General features: G+C 41.6%; 1 non-coding gene across 1 annotated transcript; it reads left to right on the plus strand.

Annotated features, from left to right (window-relative positions):
* The first annotated feature begins 6,067 nt into the window (after positions 1-6,067).
* On the plus strand, positions 6,068-6,175 carry LOC130938437 (small nucleolar RNA R71). The gene has a single exon (XR_009069603.1). It is a non-coding gene; the product is annotated as a small nucleolar RNA R71 (small nucleolar RNA).
* The last annotated feature ends 7,192 nt before the right edge of the window (positions 6,176-13,367 follow it).

Raw genomic sequence — 13,367 nt, forward strand, 5'->3', positions numbered from 1 at the left:
TGATGAACGAAAATAATATAAAGATAAAGATAGTGATACTTATGTATATCATTGGTGTAAGAGCTTCAGACAAGCGTATGAAGATGCCTTCCCTTCCGTCTCTCTGCTTTCCTACTGCCTTCATCCAATCCTTCTTACTCCTTTCCATGGCAAGCTTGTGTAGGGTTTCACCATTGTCAGTGGCTACCTCCCATCCTCTCAGTGAAAGCGATTGCATATGTCCTGTCACGGCATAGCGGAATTCAGCTGTCGGTTCTCGGTCAGGCCGGAATAATATCCATTGATACTTTTGCGTCTGTCACTAACGCCCTAGCCTGCTAGGAGTTTAAAGCACGTCACAGTCATTCAGTCATTGAATCCTACTCAGAATACCACAGACAAGGTTAGACCTTCCGGATTCTCTTAAATGCTGCCATCAGTTCTTGCCTATACCACGAAGACTCTGATCTCACGGAATGGTTGGCTCGTTTGTCAGGCGAGCACTCGGTTGTCAGGCGATCAACCATGCATCGTGCAATCAGGAATCCAAGAGATATTCACTAAGCCTCAGATGCTTGTAGAACAAGAATGGTTGTCAGTCACCTTGTTCATGAGCGAGAATGGTGATGGGCGTCAATCATCACCTTCATCAAGTTGAAGAACAAGTGATATCTTGGACAAAGAACAAGTGGAATTGAATGGAAGAACAATAGTAATTGCATTAATACTCGAGGTACAGCAGAGCTCCACACCTTAATCTATGGTGTGTAGAAACTCCACCGTTGAAAATACATAAGAACAAGGTCTAGGCATGGCCGAATGGCCAGCCTCCCAATGATCTAAGATAGCATAAAACAAAGATAGCTACCCAAAAGTCTCTCTAATACAATAGTAAAAGGTCCTACTTGTAGAAAACTAGTACATAGATGAGTAAATGACATAAAAATCCACTTCCGGGCCCACTTGGTGTGTGCTTGGGCTGAGCAATGAAGCTTTTTCGTGTAGAGACTCTCCTTGGAGTTAAACGCCAGCTTTAGTGCCAGTTTGGGCGTTTAACTCCCAATTAGGTGCCAGTTCCGGCGTTTAACGCTGGAATTTCTTGAGGTGACTTTGAACGCCGGTTTGGGCCATCAAATCTTGGGCAAAGTATGGACTATTATATATTGCTGGAAAGCCCAGGATGTCTACTTTCCAACGCCGTTGAGAGCGCGCCAATTGGGCTTCTGTAGCTCCAGAAAATCCACTTCGAGTGCAGGGAGGTCAGAATCCAACAGCATCTGCAGTCCTTTTGAGTCTCTGGATCAGATTTTGCTCAGGTCCCTCAATTTCAGCCAGAAAATACCTGAAATCACAGAAAAACACACAAACTCATAGTAAAGTCCAGAAAAGTGAATTTTAACTAAAAACTAATAAAAATATACTAAAAACTAACTAAATCATACTAAAAACATACTAAAAACAATGCCAAAAAGTATACAAATTATCCGCTCATCACAACACCAAACTTAAATTGTTGCTTGTCCCCAAGCAACTGAAGATCAAATAAGATAAAAAGAAGAGAATATACAATGAACTCCAAAAACATCTATGAAGATTAGTATTAATTAGATGAGCGGGGCTTTTATCTTTTTGCCTCTGAATAGTTTTGGCATCTCACTTTATCCCTTATAATTCAGAATGATTGGCTTCTTTAGGAACTTAGAATCTAGATAGTGTTAATGATTCTCCTAGTAAAGTATGATGATTCTTGAACATAGCCATTTATTGAGTCTTGGCTGTGGCCCAAAGCACTCTGTCTTCCAGTATTACCACCGGATACATACATGCCACAGACACATAATTGGGTGAACCTTTTCAGATTGTGACTCAGCTTTGCTAAAGTCCCCAATTAGAGGTGTCCAGGGTCTTAAGCACACTCTTATTTGCCTTGGATCACAACTCTTATTCTTTCTCTTTTCTTTCTTTTTTTTTCTTTTTTTTTTCGAATAATTTTTTTTTTTCGGTTTTTTGCTTGCTTTCTTTCTTGCTTCAAGAATCATTTTTTATGATTTTTCAGATCCTCAGTAACATTTCTCCTTTTTCATCATTCTTTCAAGAGCCAACATTCATGAACCACAAATTCAAAAGACATATGCACTGTTCAAGCATACATTCAGAGAACAAAAGTGTTGCCACCACATCAAAATAATTAAACTATTATAAAATTCAGAATTCATGCAATTCTTTCCTTTTCAATTAAGCACGTTTTTATTAAAGAAAGGTGATGGATTCATAGGACATTCATAACTTTAAGGCATAGACACTAAGACACTAATGATCACAAGACACAAACATGGATAACATAAAGCACAAAAATTCGAAAAACAGAAGAATAAAGAACAAGGAAATCAAGGAACGGGTCCACCTTAGTGATGGCGGCTCTTCCTTCCTCTTGAAGATCCTATGGAGTGCTTGAGCTCCTCAATGTCTCTTCCTTGTCTTTGTTGCTCCTCCCTCATGATTCTTTGGTCTTCTTTAATTTCATGGAGTAGAATGGAGTGTTCTTGATGCTCCACCCTTAGTTGTCCCATGTTGGAACTCAACTCTCCTAGGGAGGTGTTTAGTTGCTCCCAATAATTTTGTGGAGGAAAGTGCATCCCTTGAGGAATCTCAGGGATCTCTTGATGAGAGGGGTCTCTTGTGTACTCCATCCTTTTCTTGGTGATGGGCTTGTCCTCATCAATGGGGGTATCTCCTTCTATGTCAACTCCAACTGAATAACAGAGGTGACAAATGAGGTGAGGAAAGGCTAACCTTGCCAAGGTGGAGGTCTTGTCCGCCACCTTATAGAGTTCTTGGGCTATAACCTCATGAACCTCTATTTCTTCTCCAATCATGATGCTATGAATCATGATGGCCCGGTCTAGAGTAACTTCGGACCGGTTGCTAGTGGGAATGATTGAGCGTTGTATGAACTCTAACCATCCTCTAGCCACGGGCTTGAGGTCATGCCTTCTCAATTGAACCGGCTTTCCTCTTGAATCTTGCTTCCATTGTGCGCCCTTTTCACATATGGTTGTGAGGACTTGGTCCAACCTTTGATCAAAGTTGACCCTTCTAGTGTAAGGATGCTCATCTCCTTGCATCATAGGCAAGTTGAACGCCACCCTCACACTCTCCGGACTAAAATCCAAGTATTTCCCCCGAACCATAGTGAGATAATTCTTTGGATTCGGGTTCACACTTTGGTCATGGTTCTTGGTGATCCATGCATTGGCATAGAACTCTTGAACCATCAAGATTCCGACTTGTTGAATGGGGTTGGTGAGTACTTCCCAACCTCTTCTTCGGATCTCATGGCGGATCTCCGGATATTCACCCTTTTTGAGTGAAAAGGGGACCTCGGGGATCACCTTCTTCAAGGCCACAACTTCATAGAAGTGGACTTGATGCACCCTTGAGAGGAATCTATCCATCTCCCATGACTCGGAGGTGGAAGCTTTTGCCTTCCCTTTCCTCTTTCTAGAGGTTTCTCCGGCCTTGGATGCCATAAATGGTTATGGAAAAACGAAAAAGCAACGCTTTTACCACACCAAACTTAAAATGTTTGCTCGTCCTCGAGCAAAAGAAGAAAGAAGAGAGTAGAAGAAGAAGAAATGAGGAAGAGGGAGAAGGTGGTGTGTTCGGCCAAGAAGGGTAAGAAAGGGTGTTTAGGTTGTGTGAAAATGAAGAGTTGAAGAATGGTATTTATAGGAGAGAGGGGGGTAAAGGTTCGGCCATTATGGGTGGGTTTGGGAGGGAAAGTGGTTTGAATTTGAAGGGTGAGGTTGGTGGGGTTTTATGAAGGATGGATGTGAGTGGTGAAGAGAAAGATGGGATTTGATAGGTGAAGGGTTTTTGGGGAAGAGGTATTGAGGTGATTGGTGAATGGGGGAAGAAGAGAGAGAGTGATGGTGGGGTCCTGTGGGGTCCACAGATCCTGTGGTGTCAAGGAAAAGTCATCCCTGCACCAAATGTTGCTCAAAATCACGTTTTGAGCTATTTCTGGCGTTAAACGCCGGGCTGGTGCCCATTCCTGGCGTTTAACGCCAGGTTGTTGCCCTTTACTGGCGTTTAACGCCAGTCTGGTGCCCCTTTCTGGCGTTAAACGCCCAGAATGGTGCCAGACTGGGCGTTAAACGCCCAACAGCTAGCATTACTGGCGTTTGAACGCCAGCTTCTTCTCCTCCAGGGTGTGCTGTTTTTCTTCCTATTTTTCATTTTGTTTTTGCTTTTTTCATTGTTTTTGTGACTTCTTATGATCATCAACCTACAAAAAAGATAAAATAACAAAAGAAAGTAGTTAACTATAAAACATTGGGTTGCCTCCCAACAAGCGCTTCTTTAATGTCATTAGCTTGACAGAGGACTCTCATGGAGCCTCAGAAATACTCAGAGCCGTGTGGGAACCTCCCAACACCAAACTTAGAGTTTGAATGTGGGGGTTCAACACCAAACTTAGAGTTTGGTTGTGGCCTCCCAACACCAAACTTAGAGTTTGACTGTGGGGGCTCTGCTTGGCTCTGTTTTGAGAGAAGCTCTTCATGCTTCCTCTCCATGATGATAGAGGGATGTCCTTGGGCCTTAAACACCAAGGATTCTCCATTCACTTGAATGATCAACTCTCCTCTATCAACATCAATCACAGCCTTTGCTGTGGCTAGGAAGGGTCTGCCAAGGATGATGGATTCATCCATGCACTTCCCAGTCTCTAGGACTATGAAATCAGTAGGGATGTAATGGTCTTCAATCTTCACCAAAACATTCTCTACAAGTCCATGAGCTTGTTTTCTTGAATTGTCTGCCATCTCTAATGAGATTCTTGCAGCTTGCACCTCAAAGATCCCTAATTTCTCCATTACAGAGAGGGGCATGAGGTTTACACTTGACCCTAAGTCACACAAGGCCTTCTTGAAGGTCATGGTGCCTATGGTACAAGGTATAGAAAACTTCCCAGGATCTTGCCTCTTTTGAGGCAGTTTCTGCCTAGACAAGTCATCCAGTTCTTTGGTGAGCAAAGGTGGTTCATCCTCCCAAGTCTCATTTCCAAATAACTTGTCATTTAGCTTCATGATTGCTCCAAGGTATTTAGCAACTTGCTCTTCAGTGACATACTCATCCTCTTCAGAGGAAGAATACTCATCAGAGCTCATGAATGGCAGAAGTAAGTCCAATGGAATCTCTATGGTCTCATTTTGAGCCTCAGATTCCCATTGTTCCTCATTGAGGAACTCAGAGGAGATTGGTACACGCCACTGAGGTCTTCCTCAGTGGCGTCCTCCTCCTCTCTTTCCTCTCCATATTCGGCCATGTCTATGGCTTTGCACTCTCCTTTTGGATTTTCTTCTGTATTACTTGGGAGAGTGCTAGGAGGGAGTTCAGTAACTTTCTTGCTCAGCTGACCTACTTGTCCTTCCAAATTTCTGATGGAGGACCTTGTTTCATTCATGAAACTTTGAGTGGTCTTTATTAGATCAGAGACCATTGTTGCTAAGTCAGAAGTACTCTGCTTAGAACTCTCTGTCTGTTGCTGAGAAGATGATGGAAAAGGCTTGTTATTGCTAAACCTGTTTCTTCCACCATTATTGTTATTGAAACCTTGTTGAGGTCTCTCTTGATTCTTCCATGAGAAATTTGGGTGATTCCTCCATGAAGAATTATAGGTGTTTCCATAGGGTTCTCCTAGGTAATTCACCTCTTCCATGGAAGGGTTCTCAGGATTATAAGCTTCTTCCTCAGATGAAGCATCCTTAGTACTGTTTGGTGCATTTTGCATTCCAGACAGACTTTGAGAAATCAAATTGACTTGTTGAGTCAATATCTTGTTCTGAGCCAATATGGCATTCAGAGTGTCAATCTCAAGAACTCCTTTCTTCTGACTAGTCCCATTGTTCACAGGATTCCTTTCAGAAGTGTACATGAATTGGTTATTTGCAACCATTTCAATCAATTCTTGAGCTTCTGCAGGCGTCTTCTTCAGATGAAGAGATCCTCCAGCAGAGCTATCCAAGGACATCTTAGATAGTTCAGAGAGACCATCATAGAAAATACCTATGATGCTCCATTCAGAAAGCATGTCTGAGGGACATCTTCTGATTAATTGTTTGTATCTTTCCCAAGCTTCATAGAGGGATTCTCCATCCTTCTGTCTGAAGGTTTGGACTTCCACTCTAAGCTTACTCCATCTTTGTGGTGGAAAGAACTTTGCCAAGAAGGCATTGACTAGCTTTTCCCAAGAGTCCAGGCTTTCTTTAGGTTGAGAATCCAACCATATTCTAGCTCTGTCTCTTACAGCAAAAGGGAATAGCATCAGTCTGTAGACCTCAGGGTTAACCCCATTAGTCTTGACTGTGTCACAGATTTGCAAGAATTCAGCTAAGAACTGATGAGGATCTTCCATTGGAAGTCCATGGAACTTGCAATTCTGTTGCATTAGAGAAACTAATTGAGGCTTAAGCTCAAAGTTGTTTGCTCCAATGGCAGGGATAGAGATGCTTCTCCCATAAAAATCAGGAGTAGGTGCAGTGAAGTCACCCAGCACCTTCCTTGCATTGTTGGCATTGTTATTGTTTTCGGCTGCCATGTGTTCTTCTTCTTTGAAGAATTCGGTCAGGTCCTCTAAAGAGAGTTGTGCCTTGGCTTCTCTTAGCTTTCTCTTCAAGGTTCTCTCGGGTTCAGGGTCAGCTTCAACAAGAATGCCTTTGTCTCTGCTCCTGCTCATATGAAAAAGAAGAGAACAAGAGAAATGTGGAATCCTCTATGTCACAGTACAGAGATTCCTTGAAGTGTCAGAGGAAAAGAAAAATAGAAGAAAAGAAGGTAGAAGAATTCGAACTTGATTAGTTAGAGTTCGAATTGTGCATTAAGAAGGAGTAGTACTCCATAAATAGAAGGATGTGAGAAGGAGGGAAGAGGATTTTCGAAAATTAATTAGAAAGATGTCAAAAACATTTTAAAAATTGATTGATAATTTTCGAAAATTGAAAGTGGGGAAGAATTGAAGTGATTTTTGAAAAAGATTTTGAAATTAGAAGTCAAAAAGATTTGATTGAAAACTATTTTGAAAAAGATGAGGTTAAAAAGATTTGATTGAAAAGTTATGGTTTTAAAAAGATGTGATTGAGAAGATATGAATTGAAAACAATTTTAAAAGATATGATTTGAAAACAATTTGAAAAGATATGAATTTAAAAAAAATATTAATGACTTGCCTAACAAGAAAAGATAAGATTCAAACATAAAACCTTTCTTAATAGAAAAGGCAAAAAATGTTTAATCAAATCATTAATTGTTGGTAAGTATCTTTGAAAAAGGAAAGAAATTGATTTTGAAAACATTTGATTGAAAAGATATGATTTGAAAAAGATTTGGTTTTGAAAAACTTTGAAAACTTGAAAAAAAATTGATTTGAAAACAAAATCTTCCTCCTAGCACCATCCTGGCGTTAAACGCCCAGAATGGTATACATTCTGGCGTTTAACGCCCAAAATGCTACCTCTTTGGGCGTTAAACGCCCAACCAGGTGCCCTGGCTGGCGTTTAAACGCCAGTCTGTCTTCTTCACTGGGCATTTTTGAATGCTCAGCTTTTTTGTATAATTCCTCTGCAGCATGTTCTGAATCTTCAATTCTCTGTATCATTGACTTGAAAAGACACAAATTAAAAATATTTTGGATTTTTAATAATAAAGAACAATCAAAATGTAACTAGAACCAAACAACAATGCATGCAGGACACCAAACTTAGCAGTTTGTATACTACTGACACTATCGAAATGAGAATGCATATGAGACACACAAAATACTTCAAGTCAATAGAATTCAAAGATTAGAACAAAGAACTATATGCATGGATTCGAAAAATATAACAAAAACATGCATTTGACACCAAACTTAAGATGAGACTCTAGACTCAAACAAGAAACATCAAATATTTTTGGTTTTTTTGTGATTTTGTAATTTTTTTGTGTTTTTCGAAAATTTAAGTGGAAAAAGATATCAAAATTCTTAATGAGAATTCCAGGAATCAGTGCAATGCTAGTCTAAGACTCCGGTCCAGGAATTAGACATGGCTTCACAGCCAGCCAAGCTTTCAAAGAAAGCTTCGGTCCAAAACACTAGACATGACCAAAGGTCAGCCAAGCCTTAGCAGATCACTGCTCCAAAAGCAAGATTGATTAAAATCAACAAGCTCTTGTGGTGATAAGTTGAAACCTCGGTCCAATCAGATTAGACATGGCTTCTCAGCCAGCCAGATTTCAACAAATCATCATGAAACTCTAGAATTCATCTTCAAGAATTTCGAAAAAAAATAAATACCTAATCTAAGCAACAAGATGAACCGTCAGTTGTCCAAACTAGAACAATCCTAGGCATTGTTACCAAAAGCTTGCTCAAAACTTGAACAATCCTCGGCAACGGCGCCAAAAACTTGGTGCGCGAAATTGTGAACAATACTTTTCACAACTCTCATAATCCCTGGTCATGAACTCCAAAAACTTGGTGGTTCAATTCCATGGCATTACACAACTTCGCACAACTAACCAGCAAGTGCACTGGGTCGTCCAAGTAATACCTTACGTGAGTAAGGGTCGATCCCACGGAGATTGTTAGCATTGAAGCAAGCTATGGTCATCTTGTAAATCTTAGTCAGGCAAACTCAATTGTATATGATGATGAACGAAAATAATATAAAGATAAAGATAGTGATACTTATGTATATCATTGGTGTAAGAGCTTCAGACAAGCGTATGAAGATGCCTTCCCTTCCGTCTCTCTGCTTTCCTACTGCCTTCATCCAATCCTTCTTACTCCTTTCCATGGCAAGCTTGTGTAGGGTTTCACCATTGTCAGTGGCTACCTCCCATCCTCTCAGTGAAAGCGATTGCATATGTCCTGTCACGGCATAGCGGAATTCAGCTGTCGGTTCTCGGTCAGGCCGGAATAATATCCATTGATACTTTTGCGTCTGTCACTAACGCCCTAGCCTGCTAGGAGTTTAAAGCACGTCACAGTCATTCAGTCATTGAATCCTACTCAGAATACCACAGACAAGGTTAGACCTTCCGGATTCTCTTAAATGCTGCCATCAGTTCTTGCCTATACCACGAAGACTCTGATCTCACGGAATGGTTGGCTCGTTTGTCAGGCGAGCACTCGGTTGTCAGGCGATCAACCATGCATCGTGCAATCAGGAATCCAAGAGATATTCACTAAGCCTCAGATGCTTGTAGAACAAGAATGGTTGTCAGTCACCTTGTTCATGAGCGAGAATGGTGATGGGCGTCAATCATCACCTTCATCAAGTTGAAGAACAAGTGATATCTTGGACAAAGAACAAGTGGAATTGAATGGAAGAACAATAGTAATTGCATTAATACTCGAGGTACAGCAGAGCTCCACACCTTAATCTATGGTGTGTAGAAACTCCACCGTTGAAAATACATAAGAACAAGGTCTAGGCATGGCCGAATGGCCAGCCTCCCAATGATCTAAGATAGCATAAAACAAAGATAGCTACCCAAAAGTCTCTCTAATACAATAGTAAAAGGTCCTACTTGTAGAAAACTAGTACATAGATGAGTAAATGACATAAAAATCCACTTCCGGGCCCACTTGGTGTGTGCTTGGGCTGAGCAATGAAGCTTTTTTCGTGTAGAGACTCTCCTTGGAGTTAAACGCCAGCTTTAGTGCCAGTTTGGGCGTTTAACTCCCAATTAGGTGCCAGTTCCGGCGTTTAACGCTGGAATTTCTTGAGGTGACTTTGAACGCCGGTTTGGGCCATCAAATCTTGGGCAAAGTATGGACTATTATATATTGCTGGAAAGCCCAGGATGTCTACTTTCCAACGCCGTTGAGAGCGCGCCAATTGGGCTTCTGTAGCTCCAGAAAATCCACTTCGAGTGCAGGGAGGTCAGAATCCAACAGCATCTGCAGTCCTTTTGAGTCTCTGGATCAGATTTTTGCTCAGGTCCCTCAATTTCAGCCAGAAAATACCTGAAATCACAGAAAAACACACAAACTCATAGTAAAGTCCAGAAAAGTGAATTTTAACTAAAAACTAATAAAAATATACTAAAAACTAACTAAATCATACTAAAAACATACTAAAAACAATGCCAAAAAGTATACAAATTATCCGCTCATCAATAAGCATAAGGTCTAGGCATGGCCAAATGGCCAGCCTCCCAAATTGAGTTCAATCATAAAACATGATCAAAAGCCCTCTAATACAATAGTAAAAGGTCCTACTTATAGAAAACTAGTAGCCTAGGGTGTACAGAGATGAGTAAATGACATAAAAATCCACTTCCGGGCCCACTTGGTGTGTGCTTGGGCTGAGCAATGAAGCATTTTCGTGTAGAGACTCTTCTTGGAGTTAAACGCCAGCTTTTATGCCAGTTTGGGCGTTTAACTCCCATTTAGGTGCCAGTTCCGGCGTTTAACGCTGGGATTTCTGAAGGTGACTTTGAACGCCGGTTTGGGCCATCAAATCTTGGGCAAAGTATGGACTATCATATATTGCTGGAAAGCCCAGAATGTCTACTTTCCAACGCCGTTGAGAGCGCGCCAATTGGGCTTCTGTAGCTCCAGAAAATCCACTTCGAGTGCAGGGAGGTCAGAATCCAACAGCATCTGCAGTCCTTTTTAGTCTCTGAATCAGATTTTTGCTCAGGTCCCTCAATTTCAGCCAGAAAATACCTGAAATCACAGAAAAACACACAAACTCATAGTAAAGTCCAGAAAAGTGAATTTTAACTAAAAACTAATAAAAATATACTAAAAACTAACCAAATCATACTAAAAACATACTAAAAACAATGCCAAAAAGTGTATAAATTATCCGCTCATCACTTTCCAAGCAAAAATGTCGGAATTATCTCGCAGGAGCTTTATCAGCCTTTGTTTCAAATCTCCATCTAGACTGGCTCCTATGTTGGTATTTTTCCTCCCTCTTTTCCGATTTGAACCTCCTCGGTTCTTCCCCCCGGCTGTGGTCGCAGCTCTTCTTTAGCTTTTATTCCCCCGAGCTCTATGGTGTGAACTTCCTTGCTCTTTCCTCGGAGGTTCAAGCTTTCGTTGTAGCATTTTCTTGCCAATTTCTAGTCTCCCCGTACCGTCGCTATTCCCTTAGGCGTTGGAAATTTCATGCAAAGGTGAGGGGTTGATACCACCGCTCCGAGCCGATTTAGCGTAGTTCTGCCAATCAAGGCGTTATATGCAGACCCGACATCTATGACGATAAAGTCGATGCTCAGAGTTTTAGAATTTCCCCCCTTTCCGAAGGTCGTGTGGAGGGGAATGTATCCCAGTGGCTTTATTGGCATGTCTCCTAGCCCATACAGGGTGTCTGGGTAAGCTTTTAGCTCCCTTTCATCCAACCCTAACTTATCGAATGCGGGCTTAAAGAGTATATCAGCCGAACTCCCTTGGTCTACCAAGGTCCTGTGGAGGTTGGCATTCGCCAAGATCATGGTTATCACCACCGGGTCGTCATGCCCGGGCATGATCCTTTGCCCGTCCTCTTTGGTGAATGAGATAGTTGGGAGATTCGGGGATTCATTCCCGACTTGATACACTCGCTTTAGGTGTCGTTTGCGAGATGACTTAGTGAGTCCCCTCCCGCGAATCCTCCAGAGATCATATGTATATGTCTCTCGGGGGCTTGTGGTGGTGGGTCTCTTCTGTCCTCATCATCTCGCTTTCTTTTTCCATGATTGTCCGACCTTTCCATGAGATATCTATCAAGTCGGCCTTCCCTGGCCAACCTTTCTATCACATTTTTAAGGTCGTAGCAATCATTTGTTGAGTGGACATACATCTTATGGTACTCACAGTAGTCGCCGTGGCTTCATCCCTTTTTGTTTTTGATGGGTCTAGGGGGCGGCAATCTTTTAGTATTACAGATTTCTCTGTATACGTCCACTAGGGAGACTTTTAGAGGAGTATAGGAGTGATATCTCCTCGGCCTGTCGGGACCGACCTCCTCTTTTTTCTTGGGCTCCCTTTTTTTCTCTTTTGCTGAGTGAGGGGGCCTCTGTCGCCAGCTTGGCTCCCGTAATCTGGCATTTTTCTCCATGTTGATGTACTTTTCTGCTCTCTCTTGTACATCACTCAAAGAGGTGGGGTGCCTTTTTGATATGGACTGAGAGAAGGGGCCCTCTCTAAGTCCATTTACTAGCCCCGTGATAATTGTCTCTGTGGGCAGGTCTTGAATTTCCAAACACGCTTTGTTGAACCTTTCCATGTAGTCCCGTAGAGGTTCTCCGACCTCCTGTTTAATTCCCAGGAGACTCGGTGCGTGCTTTACTTTATTCTTCTGGATGGAGAACCTCATTAAGAACTTTCTCGAGAGGTCCTCAAAGCTGGTAACCGACCTTGGGGGGAGGCTACCGAACCACTTCATCGCTGCTTTCGACAGGGTGGTCGGGAAAGCTTTGCAGCGAGTCACATAAGAAGCATCAGCCAGATACATCCGAATTTTGAAATTGCTTAAATGATGCTTCGGTCTGTGGTTCCGTCATAGAGGTTCATATCAGGGCTTTTAAAGTTTCTTGAAACTTTTGCCCTCATTATGTCCTCACTGAACGGGTCCTCTCCTCCCAGGGGCGACTCTTCTCGGTCGCCATGGGAGTTCTGACTTCTAAGGGAAGATTCGAGGTTCAAGAGTTTTTCTTTCAACTCTTTTTGTCGCTCTATCTCTTCCCTGAGATTTTGCTATGCCTCTCATTGTCGTTCTAATTCCTGTTCCAGTTGTTCCAAACGACCTTGGTGACCATGGACCAACCCCATTAGCTCGGTGATGATTGGATTTTTGATGGTGTAGAATTTCACTATTGAAGTCTCGTTGCAAGTATAGTTTCTAAACCAATCAAAAATCCTTTCATACAAAAATTTGTTTGTCACAAGTAACAAACCCCTAATTTTATAAACCGAAGTATTCAAACCTCGGGTCGTTCTCCCTAGGAATTACAATAAAGTGTCTTGTTATTGGTTGTGAGTTGTTTTGGGGTTTTTGAGATTTTCGACAAGAGACATAAATGGCAAAGGAAATAAACTAAAAACTAACAAAACTCTTGGCAAGATATGAGAACTAGAAGTCCTATCCTAGTTATCCTCTTCAATTGTGATAACAAATTGTCCATTGCTCCCACTTAGTTAACCTCTAACCATGGAGGAAAGTCAAGTGGATGAATCAATTTGATTCCTCAAGTCCTAATCAACTCCTAAAGGAAAGATTAGCTTTAGAGGCATTCAAATCAATTAGCAACTTCTAATTATCAATCAACAAAGGAATTAGATAACTCAAGAGTCACTAATTACTCTACCTAGGCCAAGAGGAACAAAACCTACACTAAAATCCAACCAAGCA

The sequence above is a fragment of the Arachis stenosperma genome, chromosome 6, assembly GCF_014773155.1.
Source record: "Arachis stenosperma cultivar V10309 chromosome 6, arast.V10309.gnm1.PFL2, whole genome shotgun sequence".
NCBI lineage: Eukaryota > Viridiplantae > Streptophyta > Magnoliopsida > Fabales > Fabaceae > Arachis > Arachis stenosperma.